At 38.9% G+C, this 18,307-nt stretch overlaps 1 protein-coding gene across 30 annotated transcripts in view; it reads right to left on the reverse strand.

Moving 5' to 3' along the window:
* Window positions 1–4,870: 4,870 nt before the first annotated feature.
* Window positions 4,871–18,307, reverse strand: part of LOC147510520 (uncharacterized) — a 40,525-nt gene continuing 27,088 nt past the window's right edge. For 25 of the 30 annotated variants that reach the window (XR_015218907.1, XR_015218906.1, XR_015218903.1 and 22 more), the window contains 2 exons: window positions 8,986–9,303; window positions 8,493–8,895 (listed from right to left, as the gene is read on the reverse strand). The gene's annotated coding sequence lies outside the window, so the exon portion shown is untranslated. Of the gene's footprint in view, window positions 5,543–6,782; window positions 6,950–8,031; window positions 8,896–8,985; window positions 9,304–9,967; window positions 10,104–18,307 lie in introns of those variants that run through there. The other 5 variants (XR_015218900.1, XR_015218899.1, XR_015218895.1 and 2 more) reach the window with 2 other exon arrangements.

Raw genomic sequence — 18,307 nt, forward strand, 5'->3', positions numbered from 1 at the left:
GGGTAGTTGATCAGACCTCAAATATGTGTTTCTATCTTCTTATAATTATATGATCAATAATGTAAAAAACTCATGTTCTTATTGATTTTTCTATATACAAGCCTATTCTGGACCAAATATGTCAAAAGACGTGTTCTAGAGCCAAAAGGAGGCAAAAGGAGCAGAAAAGGGACCTCATGAAACAACTGAGAAAAAGTGTCAAAAAGTCAACGGTCAAAGTCAACTCAAAAGCTCATGAAACACTCCAAGGCTTCAAGGACCAAAGGCTCAACCCTTTCCAACACAATGGCTAAGCACCTAAAGCTTCAAAAGACCAAGGGGTCAAACTTCCAAAGTCATAAGTTTAGGCCCAAAGGCTTGGTCCTATCCACTTAAATCTAGAAGGCGCAAGAAAGTTCTAGATTAGGTTACTTGATGGATAAGCAAAAGAGGAGGGGTAAATTTGTACATCTCTACACATATATAAGTGTAAAGATTTTCCACTAAGCCAAATGCCCTAGGAGTAGTGTAAATTAATTAGGAGTAAAGTAAAATAGATAATAGTTTTTATTTAGTTTTATTATTATTGTTTTCCATTTTCATTGTTTTACAGCTTCAAGCTTTATTGAATCAAGTTAGTTTTCTTCCATTTAAAGTGTTTAATCTTTTCTTTCATCAAACTAGTTCTTCAAAATATCTTCTTATTCATTCATTCAACACCCAAAAGTTAATGAGTATAATTTGCTAACCAAGCTATCTTACATATCAAAATCTACATGTTTTACACTTAACCAAACAAAGCATTCATGTTTTAATTAATCCTCAAAAACCTTAATAACTAGTTGTTGTCTACATCTTCATACACTAAAAGTTTACTAAGAGGAATTGAAAAGTTAAGAAAAGGTTTAGTTTTTCTCCATCACACTTTTTCTCTTCAAAGATCTAAGATAAACAACTTCAAAACCCACCCACCACTTTATACTTCTTCAGCATGTTAGGAAATCATTAAGGTGGATTCGAACTCCCTCTATTTTTTCCTCCATATTCATCAAATAGATTTAATTGTTCTAGTTAATTTAGTTTAGATTCAAATCAACTTTCACCATATTAGTTTTATTTAGAAATCATTACTCTCGCGTTGTTTCATTGTTTGTCATTGTTGAATTCGTTTAGGTCTAATCAATTAAGAGTGGAACGAATCTTTACTCTTGTTATATTTACAATATCATATTGAGAGTAGAAACTTTGATATAAAAGTAAGAATAGATTGTTTGCATGTTATTAGTGTTTATTAGCATTAATAGGAGTAAAACACTTTTATTACCTTTATCAGATAACTTACACAATTGCCTACTGTATTTTCCCCTACGATAAGTATGTTCAAATTTCTTACTATGACCATACCTTAATCTCATGCTGCAAGCATAAAATTTTAATTTGGGGCTCACAAGGAAAGAATTTTACATGTATTTTATCGTTGGTGTAAACATCATAATTGAACAACGTAAGCCTGAGTTACTGCTAATATATGGTAGCAGTGAAGCGAGGAATACGTGTGCATACCAACATCCAGGTCACAAAAGAGATATGAAGGAGGTTTTCCGTGCAAGCACGTTCCTTAATTAGAGAACCTCAATCTTTCAAGTTTCCTAGACACTGTTGGAATATGTTTTTCTTTATTTTTTATTTTTTTTGTTATGCACAAATTATATAGGCAAGAAAGGCACAAGCATGCAATTTATCTCACAATGAAGTCATGGACAAAATCATGTATCATGCAACTAGGTTATACACAACAGTTCCTAACATGCATAACAACTTAAAAGCTAAACATGTTATAGAAAAAATATGTACTAAATGTGCGGCTTATTACGAAATATTAGACAATACTAATCGACACTGTTGTTGCATAAAAATTTGATTTCATCAATACTCATTGAGATTGTGAATGTCATATAGAGAGCAACTTCACCCCGAAGAACTTAGAAACAACTTACCCAACTTGGATTTTAACCTTCATTGGAATGTTCTCCTCTTTCTTAACAAAATCAAATCATTATACAAAACATTCTACTCATACGTATATATAGATATTAACAGGAAAGTCCAATTCACTCATATGTATATAGATGCTAACATGCGTACATAAGTCATTCATACATATATCTATCCTCACATTCAAATAATATTCCATATCATGCTATTTTACACATACGAGAGTCAACACAGGTTGTTCATGCAAAGAATTAACTCCGCTAATAGTTTTGTTTTTTTATCGGTAAGTGAGGTTGTTAACGGGGTCCCCTACCCCTTTATTAAAAATAAAAATTAAATTGAAAAGAATTTACAATCTCTCATACTCTTTCCTTATTACATCATCATTTCTTATATCATGAGAAAAGGAACTTGGACTGATCTTTACATATGGATCAGCTGGATTGGTACTTTCTAGGGCATCAGCTAGCTTGTCGACCTCTATTCCCATGCTCTTGCTACTGCCCATGCTTCTTGTTGTTCGTGTAATGTGCCATCTTTCTATTCCCACCAATTTGAAGTCAATGGTCTTTGTCTACTCTTAATTCCTCCTGATTCTTTTGTGCTTGTTGCCCATCATGTTGTTTACTCACAGTAGTTTCTTTAGGTTCTGTTTGCATACTGCTACCTACATTAGGTTATGTTCTTCTCTAGCACGAACTGTATGTCTGCGGTTTGGTGTCTCCCATACACCTTCAGGATCAACACCAACTATGTCGTGTTCTTCATTGCTTTCTTCGGCCTCTTTTTCCACTGAATTAATTGGATCTAATACTGCTTTAGGAATTTCCCTTTTCTCAAGTCCTTCCCCTTCATCTAGTATCCCATGCTCAACCTCTTTTTTCTTAAGCCAATGCAAATACCCTTTCTAGGATTTGAAACCACCTTGACATTCTTAGGGCATTTTTGTGCAGAGTGCCCAAAGGTGACACAACTATCACACCATGCTGGCCTCTAATTGTACTCAAATGTAACATTAAATTTTCTCCTCTCGTCAATAACTATAGGCACTCCATCCGGGTAAGGACACTTTGTATCAATTTCTACACACCCTCGCATAAGAAGTTCGTGATTTGCTCTCAGTGAGTCTATCCACAAAAAGTGGATTGCCAATAATACTACCAATCTCGCTAAACCCCTCCTTGTTCCACATAACTAATGGAAATTTTTTTACAATCACCCAAATAGGTTGTGTCTTTAACTCATTCATTTCATTCTCAATAAATAACTTCCAAGGCCTAATGACAAATAACTGGCTAGCAATGTGAATACATCCAATTTCAAGCACATCTCACCTATCCTCTTCCTTGTCAAAATGGAATGTAAACATCTTATCACCATATAAGTTGTTAAGAGGAGTGGAAGAATTTGAAACTTGTGAGCGTCCCGCAACTCCGCCAAAGAAAAAAAAGGTTCGTTTTAATTCACGTGCACAATTCGAAGTCCTAAACGTATTGGGAGAATCTGATACAGGTGCAAGGTACCAAGATCATCACTAATGTATCACATAACAGGAGGTTCTGACTCTGAAAAGTGAATTGCTGGAAGATCATAACAGTGGCCCACAAGACTCGGGTTGTGGCACATGCGACTACAGTCGTGTCAGCGACTACTACTGTCACATCTGTGACTCCCTAAAAAGACTGTTGCACCTCCAATTTGCACAGCATGCTTATATGTTGTTGTAGGTCTTGTTTCAGGTCTGGTTCAGAGGTGCCTGTATGGGCCAAAAAAAAAAAATCAGTAACACAGTCAGTAGCGAAACGGTGAAAAACGAACGTAAACAAATTTTTTTTTTGAAAGAGATGAAAAGGTAGGAGAGGAGCGTTCCTCTTTGAGTTGTTCCAGCTTGTTTGTGAGGTTCCTTGAGTCTCTAGGCCGGCAGCAGCGCCATTTAATGTCGAATCCCTGGCAACGATGCCATTTGATCTTTGCACTTTTATATATGTAAGAAATTCAACAAACACACACTCAAATACAACTTTTCAAGTACCTAGCTCACATGCATGTTGAAATATACTTCGAGCAAGGATTTCGTCCCAAACCCAAAGACTAGAACACTTGGTTTTACTTCACTAGAACCTACTCTCTAGGGAACTTGTAAGAAGGATTTGGTTTGTGATTTATTTTTACTACCTTACTACGTTGCTTGAACTTAAAGTTACTAAAGCTTAAATACTCCAATTTACTTAATACAAGAGAGAGATAGAGAGAAAAAGGGGTGGAGAGTTAAATCTAGTCATGTAATATTAGCTCCATAGTTATGAAGACTTCATCACTATTGTCTCTAACCTGTTTTGGGTTCATAGACAAACCCAAAATGGATTAGAGCGTAAATCCATAACAACATGCACCTATCTCTAAATTCATCCTACTAGCATGAGAAATTGAATTGATATTTCATCTCTAAAATACCTTTTTAATTCTTGGTTTCATTCTATACCAGTCGTTCAATTTTCAAAGCCTAGTTTTACTAGAGGCTCACCCGCGCGACTAGCCCCAGTGTCACCTGGGGTCGCGCACGCGACCTTGTCTAGAGTTCCAGACTCTAAACTTGGTTGATCACTGTCATTTTATGACAGGATGTAAAATACAACCTATACATCTAAACAATGATTTAGGCCTCCTAAAACGGAGCTTGATCTTCACATGAGCATCATTAACCCTCCACCAGGGAGGGTTTTAGCTCATGATCCTAAATTTATGAAATCAAATGGCTAATTTATATAAAGTAGAAGAAAAGAAGAAAGAATTCCTAATTTACACTTAGAAGAAAAGATTTATTAGATTAGATAGAGAGAACTAATACGAGTGTTATTCTTACAAGAACTAGAAAACTGAAAAGATAAATTAAAACTTTCTTAGATAAGATAAAGAATTTGTAAAAATGGAGTAGAAGCAAAAGCTAGTTTTTGGAGTTAAGTGTAAGTCTAGACATGCATGAGTGAAGTGTTAACTCCTTAATCATATCAAAGAATTGTTTTCCTTTCCACCCACGTGAAATCATCAACCTCATTTAATTTCCATCCTCCCTAATTATTACTTTCTTATCCATTTCCAAATCAAGGCAAAAATGTAATTAAATACATGTGCACAAAAGTCTTCATTAGATCAATAATGAAACTTGATTTGAGAGCTTGGTTTATGCACATAATGAGAGCTTGACTTGAACTTGGCTTGATCAATAATTGAGAGCCAATTCTTGTGGGCCCGTATAGTGGGCCCACGTACACTGACCAGTGGCGGGTTCGATAGTTGATTTTCTGCAAAATCTGGCATTGGATAGAGCTCGTCGCACTGATCATTCTGATGGTTCACTTGCCGAATTTGTAGTCCAGGTTCAGAAGTTGTGAGTGTCGGAAGTTTGATGCTTGTTGGCATGTAAATCTTGTTCTGACCTTGAAATGTCCTGTTTGAGTCCATGGGCTTTAGTCAGGCTTCATTGGATAAATCAGAATATTTCATGCATACACACTATTCCGTGTTTAAATACTGGCTTTGTCATTATTTTTACGTAGAGTGCAAAAACCTGTAAAAGCACGAAAATACAATTATTTCATGATTATTAACCACATAATTAACCAACATACTATGTCTCTACAGGGTTTTATAATACAGTTTTGAGTGTTTATCACTAATCGCATCTCTTTCTAATTAATTAACTTCCAACTCTGACATTAACCAAATTAGCTATATCTCAAATTAGTAATTCCAACAAGGGAATTAGCCACTCATAATTGAACAAACAATAATAAGTTAATATTTCTTCATTAATTTTTAGATACACAACTTCTCTCAATTTTTAGATTCCTCCCCCACCCCCACCCCGGCCCCCAAATCCCTCCAAGTGTTGGATTCAAATTTATAGGCCCATATGTCTCATTGCATAGTTTGTCAAACACCTAGTAAGCTAAAAGTGGGCAACTTCCTTCCATCCATTGTCACCAAGTACGGTACAGGTTTAAAACAGTGTACTTGAAAAAAGTTTAGTTCGTATTTTAAACAGAACGTCTCGGAAAAAAAACGGAAAAAAAAAATGAAAAAAAATACAGGGCATAAAAAATAGGTTTAAAACATATAATACGTAAAAAAAATGGTAAAAACCGATGATAAAGAATACGATAGATAAAGAGTTTGATTTTTTATAAGAGTGGAAAAAAGAATAAGCACAGAAAATAAAAATAATAATAATACAAATGAAATAAAATTCAAATACATAAAAGTATTAAATTATCAATTACTCATCCAAATACTATAAGTTTTAGATTCAGTACCAAAACACGACCATAAATAAGATATTACTAATTACCAACCATAATAACATAATCAAGTACTATAAATAAGTGAATAACTTTAAAATTTCCAAGTATTAATAGTTTAAAGCAAAATAGAATTGTCTCAATAAATCAATCTAATGCCCACTCTCCAAAAAGGAAAACTCCAAAGCCACCCCTTTTTCTTCTCCCATTTTCTTTTAGATAAAAAATAAATAAATAAATAATAATAATAATAATAAAAGTTTTAAACGGGAGATTTTCAAAATCTCGGGTTTTAAACATTTTTTAAGTTTAAAACATGATATTTTGAAAAACCCGGGTTTTAAACTAATACAAGACATCTTACCAATTTAACTGTTTAAACGCATTTTTTTGAAAAAAAAACGCCGAATTTGGTGACAATGCTTCCTTCCATATTTCAACACTTAACACACAAAAATGGACTAGCATTTTTCTTTGATTCAACAATTCTTTCTATCTTCAATATCTCACCCATGTTTTGCACATATAGAAACCAACAAGTTGATGTAGATAATGCTCTATTCACATTATGCAAATCATGCCTCACTTCTTGACTTTGGTCATATATATGAACTTTGAATTGCTTCCAACTTTGGGCATGAACTTGGACCTTTTCAAGTGTGTTTTATGCAAGGTCCCTACAAGAATATATAACCACTCAAATTAACACATGAAATTTCTAGTAACGTACACATACATGCAGTTATACCATTATAATCACAAAAACGTGCACAATGAACTAGACCAAAGAAAAATGCATAGTTTGACGTAAAAATACGCAATTAAACATACATAATATTAAAAAGTGCCTACAACTACATATAAAACTAGTATATAGCTTGTGTTCAAATTAGGCCCAAAAGAATCCCAACTGACCGAATGATAAAAGTCCAGCCCACAAAACAGCCATTGTTGACTAAATCAACAATGATTCAGTACTCTTTCAAATTAACATTCTAAACTGCACATACCCTATAAGAATTTGGATCTGCCATATCACAATTTGTGAAATACAATAGTAGCTACTAAATGGGGCCCTGTGGGCCCCACACCAAGCTTTTTATTAAATAGATATACAATTTTAGGCACGTACTAGTTGTTTTTTCTATCAATTTAGGATGGTAAATAAATAATTATTAATAGTTGATTTGTAGTTGTAATTTCATATCATAGTTGGTATTGTTGATCATTCCTTTGTATTTTCTGTCGTTATGCAGGACCACATGGTACAATACTTTTGTATCTTGATAGGTACTGCTGCACATGGAGGTGGCATTGAGCTACACAGAGAGTCAACATATTTTGTAGTTATGCATTCTATTTGATTTCACATTTTAGTTTTGCAAATATATCTTGTATAGATATGTCAATTGGACCTCCTTTTGTGGCCAAGTCGGTGATTTCACATATACAAGAACTGGGTTATGTACATTGTTTGTTCAATTGTGCAAGCTAGTACATTGTTTGTTCAATTGTGCATCAGTGCGCATATAGATACATCCCTCCCCTATATATCACACAAAAAAAAATGAAATAAAATAATTATAAAAATAGAAAAATAAACAATCAATAAAAATTTCACGCTAACATTATACCAAATACCATAGACGTGTATATACACTGTAGGGTTTTTACCGATATCTCATGCATAATTCCTACGATATGTATAATTACACTATATCACATGCATAAAATAAATAAATGAAATGTAAGATCGTACCTTGGTCACAGCTTTCAATTTGAAGTTTCAAGCTTTGATCTATAGGAGAAAATGATGTTCTTGACACACTCAAGATCTTCTCCTTCTCAACTTAGCTGGAGTCAAGTTCTAACCACAAACGGGAAGTAACCTTTGTTCACGAACCAAGAACCGACAATAACTAGGGAGATTACCACTTATGGAATCTCCACAAATTACTAGCTTCTTCTTTAGAAAATGTTAGAGGCCACCATTAAAAGAGAGAGAGCTTTTCTTTGTTGGGATGATCAATATGTGAGTGGTGGGGGGTCTATTTATAGAGCTCTCCCACCTCCTCAATATTGGATAGGATAGAGTTCCTATACTCATCTAATATCAGATAGGATAGAGGCCTACACTCATCCTAATACTTGGTGGTTATCCTTATCTTGGTGGTTTATCTTTATCCTGGTGGGCGTTTATCCAGCCTTATTTCCAACATACACAACCAAAAGATTTGCAATAAATGTTAAGCTACCATATACAAAACACCTATGAGCAAGACAATAAACTTGAAACATACAACTCCACTACTAAACGTGTAACTAGTCTCGGCTGAATGTCTATTGTGGTTTCATATGATCATCGATGCTCTAGAAATGAAAGACCAGATGAATTTACCAAATTCAGAATTCAAGACACGCTTTTGAATTGGAACATTAGATTTAGCTGTGGATTCGTTCATTCTTTCAAGCCTGTCACCCTGCCCAATATCTCACTTTCATTACTTCTGTCGTCCCTTGGTTCTGCCTCTAAATCTATATCTTGATTTTCACTGCAGATAATAGCTAATTGATCATATATGTCAACGATTCTTTTCAACCACCTTCTCTTCCCCGGAAAAGACTGCAAGTTCAAGATTAAAAAAAATAAAAATACAATAAAGAACATAACTTCAGGAACCAGTTCAAATAAATAATATTGTATGCATCTTACCACACTGCGCTTTTTTTTCGATGCTTCTACTCGGATTGTAGCCAAACTCAATCCACTTTCATCTTTCAATTTATTTATTAGTGCATAAGATTTTTTGTAGGCCTCCAACCTCTCAATTACATTTTTGGTAGAGCAAATAGTTCCAAATTGTTCAGAAATAACGAGTGCTGCTTGCAAATGCAAAGTCTTATTGGATGTTCCATATATCTTTTTCCCCTTTTTCACTTCCTCGACTAGCCATTTTAAAAGGTAATTATCGCGTTCAATATTCCACTTAAATAGTTTAGCATTCCTTTCATCAACATCCTTGTCCTTTTCCTACATAAATAGAACACATATTATAGCAATAGACAGATATAAACGCTCATTTGCAACTGTATGCTAATAATAAAACATCTCACCTTCACACATTTTTAAATTAAAAAAATTAGAAAAAAAAATTTGTTTTCCCGCTAAACCAAAAGAAAAATAATTTAAATGTAATACAAAACAGAAACATTTTCATTCTAGATATAAACACACACATAAAACTGGATTAGAAACCCTTATTTTTTGTCATAAGTGAGAAAAAAGACCTATCAAGTTGGGAATAAGAAGATTTGACAAGGGTGGTGAAGGAGATTCATGGATGATTAAACAAGAGGTTCCAAGATTCCATTGATAATTATAAACCCATTTACTGTAACAGAAGAAAAATAACATTATTGAGTAATATAATTGGCTTCCCCATGTTTATCAGAATCTAGGTATACTGATTCATCTAGATTAAATTCCAATGAGCCAAATGTGTAATAACATATTCACCTCCCTACAGGCTAGGAAGCACGGATACTGATACGCGACACGGATACGTGATGGACACGTTTGAATAATATATATATATATATATATATATAATTGAGCATTTTTCACCAAATTCAAATTAAAATGGCAATTCTACTTCATAAAATGACCAATTCAAACACATTAAGCAGCAACTTACATGTATAACTTGGATTCACTTCATCTTTCTTCTCTTACATCTCTTCTTAATTTGGATTTTATTTCACTTGTTTTTTTTTGTTGAAGTTCCAAAAAAATTTCTTGTATGTGCGAGATTACTGTCCCCCGCGTGTCCCCTGCGTGTCGGAAATTAAAAAATTAATTATAAAATCGGATACTCCAAATCGCGTATCCGACACGTATCGGACGCGTATCGGGGGGAATTTATGTCGGACACGTATTGGACACGGATACTTCACCCTTAGGGACGTATCGGTGCTTCATAGCCTACAGGTTATGTTTGGACAACATATCAATTCAAAAACAGATTCAATCAACCTAACCATCCTTGGCATATGGATGCCTCCTTTTCATTGTTTAGGGTATAAGAGGGTCCAATTGTGATTCTAAAGTGGAGTCTGCTGAAGTATGCTCGTTAGTTGTTGTTTCGCTCCCATACAACAGCTCAAAGCGCTAAGAAACTAGATTATCTTATTCATGACAAATAAATGTGGTCAAGTTACATGTAAGGCTGATGACACATCAAGCCATTGAGTCTTTAAATAGAAAGCAATACTACAACTTGGTAATAAAGAAGAATATCGACTCACAAAACTCTCAAGAATAAAAGCTCAACACGACTCTCAAAAGCGTAATAACTCAAAGCAATCAATAACAGGTCAAATACAAAATTTGTTCTAAAAGTTCTCTATATATAGAGAATTCCAGGTTAAACTAATTAAGAAGCCCTTGTGAACATTTACTTTCGCTTCCGAGGCATCTATTACCTAAAAGCTATTAAAACACAAAAGAATACAGACTTCTAGACCTTTCCAAAAAATGCTTCACTAATAAAATTGTAAATAACAATTTAAGAAATTCTGATTATACTAATATACTGGATCTAGAATTGTTAATTTGGCACAATGAAATACCAAATAGGAAACCCCTCAACCCAACCCGCACACACACACACAATACGAGGATAAGTTCTGAGACGAGACAAGAAACACCGTGTAGATTTTCTCAAAATATGTGAAACCTAACTAACCTAACCTATTACACCGAAGCTAACTCAAACTTAACACCTACAAGTTTAGCTTTGCAACCAGCTTAAATCTCATCACAATTATGAAATTTATACGTATTTGCATTAACAAATAATAATCAACAATAATTTTATACCTACAGATTCAGCAAAAGAATTGCTAAAACTGTTGTATCACACTTTTCCTTACTCTTCTCTCTTCACTCTAGGTCTTTTTCTCCCTTCCCTAATGAATTTTCGGCCTCTTCTTCTCTTCTCTTCTTTTCTCTTTATACCCCCGTCTCCTTTCATCTTAGTCGTCCACCTGTCCCCTCATCTCTCGATCTCACTTTCCCCACGTGTAAGTGTCTCCGCAGCGTACCTACGAGTCCGCGGAATGATCTTGTACCATGTGAGTTCGCCGCGTATCTTGCATCAGGCTCATCCTACCAATGATCTTCTATAGGGCTGTCAATGGGCCGGGCTAGGCCCAAAGCCCGATTGGATCCGAACCGATAATATAGGGACTTAGACTTAAAATTAGGCCCGATAGTCTTAATGGGCCAATTCTGGACACAACTATGTCCGGTCCGTTAGTGGCCTGGCCCGACATTTTGATACTTGTAGTTGTATTTTTTATTTGTTTTTAAGCTTTACGAGTATTAGTTTAGGTTAAACAAAGTTAGAACAAATAGAATGTGTAGTCTATTGGATAACTTTCTAGTTGCCATGCATGAGACCGAGGTTCGATTCCCATGACCAACAAAGAATTTTTTAGAAATCAATTAGTATATTTCGGACATGGGCTAGGCCCGATCAGCCTTAGGTCCGAAAAGAATTAGGCCGGACCAGGCCTGGACATACCTAGATCCGGCTCGAATCCGGCCCGTTGACAGCCCTAATCTCTATACCCCGGATTCTACCACCACAGATGCCCCCTCTCGAGTCCCCGCAATAATGGGTAAGATCGGGGGGTCGAGAATTTCTCCTTTGCCTCTTTCTCTATGCTGCGACCCATCCCTTAGCATGTGTGATTGGTTTCATGTGTTAGTCACGTTCATTAGTGTCAGGGTCTCGTCGTTTTCCGTGCATCCACGCGTCACCTTTCTGCTGGTTCCTTTTGGTGGCCCCTCGATTTCCGCTCATCCCATTTACTATTTTCCCCTTCCATCCTATTAAACCCCGCTCAATCTTCTTTCCCCTTCATTTGCTCACTCTCTCTCCCTTTCGCGTTTCTTACTCCTCCTTACTCCCCTTTTTGCTTCCCTTCCTTCTCTGGTTGGTGGTGTTGTTGCTCACTGGTCTTCTTCTCGCTGCAAGCATTCCGGTGCCCTTGGTCCAAACCGACTTTCCCTTTCAGGTTGGTTCCTCTCTTTCTCTCTTTTCTTTCACTATCTTTGATGTGTTTCATTTTCTCTCTGCCTTTTTTAAATCATGCGCTTTCTTTTTCTGCCCCCATTTCTGATGTCGGAATCCCATTCATGTGCCTCTTCATCTTCCCGATCTAATATGGTGGCGTCTCCCTCACCCATTGATCCCTCCGCGGCCCCCTCCACGTCGGGGCGGCCCATTACCCTTCTTCCACCACCGCCTCGAAGTCGTAGACCTAATCTAGAGGCGGTTAAGGCCACCTACGGCATCCCTGCTGATGTCGTATTAGAACATGTGCCCGACACACCTATTTCTCTCACTTAGTTCCCTACCAGCCGGGGTGTCTAGTAGCAACGGTTGGACAAATCATCTCTGGTCTCCGCTTCCCATTGTCGCTTCTGGATGTCGAGGTGTGTAACCACTTCCATCTCATGTCGCCGCGAACTATTACAATAAGTCCGGGGTACCCAAAATCTCATGTCGCGACATAGTTGCTCACTATTATATAAAGAAGAGCACCAAAGATGTTAGCGTGGCTTATCACTCTTTTAGCGTCCGTCCTCATAAACAATCATTTGTCCTTCGTATCACAACCTCAGACAAGACATGGCACTATTATCCACTATATATTTCTGGGAATTTTCTATCCGAGCAGATCTCCCATGCGAATTGACTCTTAATCATCTTGCCTTCTTGCCCAGTGGTGAGTCCCCTTTTCATTTTTCCTTTTGTATGCACAGTCTGCTTTATGAAGTGTAATGTTGTCATTTCTTTGTGCAGGTTGGAGAACTGACTCAAAGTCGCACATCTACGCCGGCGTAACTTCCACCATTTTCCAAATCACAACTAGGACCTTTTCAAGGTCTCAACATGCAGTCCTAGGCGTAGACCCCTCCACTAGCACTCCACTGCTGTCTGACTCACAACTCCAAACTATTGGCGGATATACCGCCCCATATTACCATCCTCCTCCCCCTAAGGAGAGAAAACCTCAGGCCTCTCCCCCGCCTGAGAAAAGAACTCAGCCCAAGAAAGGCCCCTCTAGAAAGGTTGTTGTCCGTAGATCTACCCAACCATCTCCCACATCCCTTTCTGCTCCAGCCGCCCTCCTTACAAATCTATCGTCACTTGGGAGGATCAATATCTATCCCCTCACTCTACCTCCACGGAATCTCCACACTCTGATATGGACATTTCCAAGAGGAAGTTGTTTGACCGTGACTCCGATGATGATGAAGTGACGAAGGTCCCCCCTACCACAACAATTGCTCCTCCGCTTGAGCTGCCCGCAAACAACCGCAGACTTCTGTGTCCGAGGAGCTAACTTCAACTTTTGCCGCTCCTGATGCCGCCGTCCTTGCCCCTAATCCCCGCCAAGCCCATTGCCCTGGCAAAGAGCTGGCGACTACATCTGGGAAGGGGTCCGCGGACCTCCCGGCCTTCGCCCACCTTCAAAGTCCGCGCCCCGCGACGCCAACATTAGTGACTCGGCTCGAGAACGCAGCTTGTGGCCTCTCGCTCGCTTCTACGGCTCACACCTTCCCAAGGATATCGCTTATCTTGCGGAAGGGGGCTCGTTTGAACAACATAGGACTTCCTTTCTATACCAACCGGGAGAAGGTAACCACCATCCTTGATTTTTATATTTGCTTTCTTCTCGCTCCCCGCCGCTGAACACGCCTCGCTTTTACCCAAGAGGGACGCCTACTTCTTTAAGCCCGCCTTTGTCGACGAGGCCGCGGTCGCTCTTATTCCAAAGACTCTCGGTCCCCGTGTCGGCCAGTGAAGTTGCGGTCTCTGACACCGCTATTGAACGGGTGGCCGTGGTTATCGAAGTTGCTGCTAACGCCGCTATTGAAGAGGCCGCGGACGAAGTTATTAATGAAAATGTTTGAGTGTGGAAGAACCCGGATCTTTTGTTTTTTTATTGAACTCTATGTAATCCTATTTTATTCTTGATACTCTGTATTTTAGATTTGTTATTTGCTCTTTTACTTCGTTCGTATTTGCCCAAAATTGCCTCTATGATGTGTGGTAGTATCTACCCTATACACCTTTAATATGTGTTGTTTGCTCTTTTAACATAGGTTGTTTGCTCTACAATCACTCGCATTGGTACTTAATACCTGCTATTTGCCCTTGTAACATAGATACTTCTCTGGATCGTTTGGCATATGGTGCCCCTTGCCCTAGTATTTGCGTGATCTTTCTTTGTATTTTAATGTATTTCCCTATCTCCTTACTTTTCTCATTGTATGGCGTCCCCCTTGTCTCTAAGCTCCGGGGACCACTCTCTATGTCCCTGCTCTCTTTGATCGGCTGCAAAGCCTTTTAGGGCAGCTCACTTTGCCCCAAGTTTAATTTGGACCTCATGTCCGCGAAGCGGCTCGTCCCCTCCGCTGTCTTTAGTCGGTAGTGGTGCCTGTAGGGGGGGGGGAACTCATCTTGCCCCCAAGTTTGATTTGGACCTCATGTTCGCGAAGGGCTCGTCCCCCCGCTACCTTTAGTCGGCCGTGAAGCCTTTCATTACTCGCAGTATTACCCTCTCAAAAGTGTCATTCTATTATTTATTTTGCAAACAGCTCCAGTCTCTCATACTACACTTGCATTACATTTAAGTGTAAATTTTTTTCAACAATCTCACATTCCATGGCCGCTCTATCATTTTTCCTCCAACCATTTGTAGCTTGTAGGTTCCGTCCCCTCCTTTATCCACCACCGTATATGTCATTTTACAATTTGGACCCAACTTTTTGTCATTCTCTCTCCTGGTGCTAGGAGTCACTCTGCGGAGCACGGAATCTCCAACTTGGAATTGATGCGACTTCACTCTCTTGTTATATTGTCTTTGCAAATGCCTGTGGTACTCCTCTAATCTGATACGTGCAGTGTCTCATCTCTCTTCTGCTAAATTCAAATCCCTTGATAGTATGCCCCAGTTCAAACCTTAGTTCGGGTTGTGGATGCCACCATCTCTGACGGAATCACTGCCTCTATGCCGTAAGCTAGTGAGAAAGGGGTTTCTCGAGTGGATGTCCGTAGTATAATATGATACGCCCCGAGGACATGATTCACCTCATCGGCTCATGCCCCTTTTCTGTCTTCCAGCTTTCTCTTGAGATTGTTCATTATGGTCTTGTTTGTTGACTTAGCCTGTCCGTTGCCCTCTGGATTGTAGGGGGTGGAGAATCCCTGCTTCACCTTGTATGCTTGCAAGAAGGCTTTCACTTTTGATCCCGTGAACTGCGTTCCATTGTCCGCTATGATAGAATGAGGCAGTCCAAATCTGCATATGATATTTTCCCACGAATTTAATCACCTGCTCCTCCTTCACCTGCTGCATGGCACGGCTTCTATCCACTTAGTGAAATAATCGGTGGCCACTAATATGAATCTCCTCTTGCCACTTGCCATGGGCAACAACCCTACTATATCCATGGCCCACATGGCAAAAGGCCACGGACTTTACACGTTATGCAACGGTTCGGCAGGTGCGAATATCAACTGGGAGAACCTTTGACATTTTTTGCATTTCTTAGCAAACTCCACCGCATCCCTTTTCATATGAGGCCAAAAGTACCCAAGTCAAAAGCCAATGTGTTGTGGTTCTTCCAGCTGAATGGCTCCCACAGTCTGCCTCATGTAGTTCTGCCGAGAATTTCTGTGCCAACTTCAGCCCGAGGCATTTCAGTAAGGGCCTATTGAAATTTTTTCGATATAACTCTCTGGAAAACAAGGTGTATCTCTGGGAAGTCTGTTCCAACCTTCGCTTCTCTTTTTTATCAGCCACCTCTCTCCCGAATAAAAAATGTTTGATAGGGTCTATCCATCCCCCTTCCATCTCCATAGTTTGGAATACCCCTTCCGACTCCTCGGTGCTTGGTTTCTCCAACCTTCCTACTTTTATTATTCTTACCTCAGATCATGGGATCGCCGCCGCTACATAAGCCAAGGCGTTTGCATGTTGTTTTTTGCCGCGACCCAAGTGTATGAACTTGATCTTTACAAACTTCGTGGCCTTTTTGCACAAAACCTCCAAATATTTCGCCATTCGTGGGCACCAAGCCGCGAATCCTCCATTTACTTGGCACACGACTAAGTTAGAGTCCAAGTATACCATCAACTCATCTATTCCCAAATCCTCCGCCATTCTCAATCCCGCTATCACAGCCTCATATTTTGATTCATTATTCGATGCCGCAAACCCCAGTTTCATCGTTTGTTCCATTCTTGTATTATCAGGGGTAACCATGCATCTGTTGCAGATCCATCCGCGAACACTCTCCATCCATTCTTCTTATCCCATGGGCCTAGGAGATCCTGATCCTTATTATGTTCGGGCTCCATGACCATCTCTTCCCCCCACTTGGGATCCTCTGCTGGGAATTCCACAAAAAACTCCGCCATAGCTTGGGCCATTTCTACTGTCCAGACCTGATATTGGATTTCATAAGAGCTGAGTATCACTGCCCATTTTAGCATTCTCCCTAGGGTAGGGAATCAGGTCGGGTTTTACCCGAATCCAAATAGTTCGGGTTCGGGTTGATTTTCATATCCGTTTATTTATTCGGGTCAGGTTCGGATTCGGGTTCGGATATATTTTTTGGGTTTTTTTTTGCATTTTTAGTGTTATCCGATCGGGTTCGGGTTGGATTCGTATATAAGATTTCGGTTTTATTTAGATTCGGGTTCGGATATTGTCAAACTAATCGGGTTCGGATTTAGATATAGCTATATCCGACCCGAACCCGACCCGTTCCTTGCCCTAATTCTCCCAAACTTCTCCGCTTTCAGTGCTTGTTTGAGGGGCAGATTCGTTACCACCACTACCGAATGTGATTCGAAGTATGGTTTCAGTTTTAGTGCCGAGAAGATCAATGCCAAAACATACTTCTCAATTCTATTGTATCGGGTCTCTACATCCAACAAGGTTTTACTCTGAAAATACACTGGCTTCTCTATTCTATCGACAACTCGGACTAGGACTGAGCTAACCACGTACTCTATGACCCCAGATACAGGTACAATTTCTCCCCCTGCTCTGGTCATGACAACAAAGGAGCCTTTCCCAAGTAACTCTTCAGTTCTTGAAATGCATTCTCACATTCCGCAATCCATAAAAAATCTGGTGTACTTCTCAACAATTGATACAGCGGTCTGCACTTATCTGAAGACTTCGAAATGAATTTGTTTAATGTCGCGACCCTTCCCACTAGTCGTTGTACCTCTTTGACGTTTTGAGGGGATGACATTTCTACCAAGGATCTTATTTGTTTGGGATTTGACTATTTTCTGCGGTGAGTAACAATGTAACCCAGAAACTTCCCTGTGGTCACCCCAAACGTGCACTTCTCCGGATTGAGCTTCAGATTATGCGTTCGTAGTTCTTCCCTAGATATGCTCTTTTCCACCATGTCGTCAATGTAGATTTCGATTCCTTTTCGAATCTTTCCCTTAAACATCTTTTCTCCCAACCGCTGGAAGGTAGCCCTGCCGTTCTTTAAGCCAAAAGGCATCCTCGTGTAACAATATGTACCGCCTTCCACCACAAAAGTTGTCTTCTCTTGATCCGGTCCATATATCGCGACCTGGTTATATCCCATAGATGCGTCCATAAAAGAAAATATTTTGAAGCCTGTCATTCTATCCACTAATTCATTTTCTTGCGGTATGGGATAACTGTCTTTAGGACATTCTAGGTTGACATCTGTGAAATCCACACACATACGGACTTTGCCATTTTTCTTTGGCACCACGACAACGTTGGACAGCCAGTCTGTGAATTCCACCTCCCTTATTATTCCTACCCCTTTCAGTCTTGTAATCTCTTAACGAATCCCCTCCGCATACTTCGGCTTAATGCTTCTCATCTTTTGCCTCACAGGTTTTGCATCCGCATTCATGTGTAAGTGGTGACATGTACAACCTAGATCTAACCCTATG

This window comes from Coptis chinensis, chromosome 3 (assembly GCF_015680905.1).
Source record: "Coptis chinensis isolate HL-2020 chromosome 3, ASM1568090v1, whole genome shotgun sequence".
In the NCBI taxonomy this organism is placed as follows: Eukaryota; Viridiplantae; Streptophyta; class Magnoliopsida; order Ranunculales; family Ranunculaceae; genus Coptis; species Coptis chinensis.